Below are 244 nucleotides of genomic sequence, written 5' to 3' on the forward strand. Positions count from 1 at the left end.
GGGGTTGAGGTGCAAAGATCCCTTGAGGCCCAGAGGTCGAGGCTGCAGTGAGCTGAGTTATTGACACTGCACTCCAGCCTGGGTGACAAAGTGAGACTGTGTCTCCAAAAAAAAAAAAAAGAAAAGTAGTTCCTGTGATATCCAATAGATGTCCCTGGGCTTTCTTTAAAACATAAAACACCAGCCTGGAGTGCTGACTCACGCCTGTAATCTCAGCACTTTGTGAGACCAGGCCGGAGGATTG

Source organism: Colobus angolensis, unplaced genomic scaffold, assembly GCF_000951035.1.
Source record: "Colobus angolensis palliatus isolate OR3802 unplaced genomic scaffold, Cang.pa_1.0 Scaffold446, whole genome shotgun sequence".
Taxonomy (NCBI): domain Eukaryota; kingdom Metazoa; phylum Chordata; class Mammalia; order Primates; family Cercopithecidae; genus Colobus; species Colobus angolensis.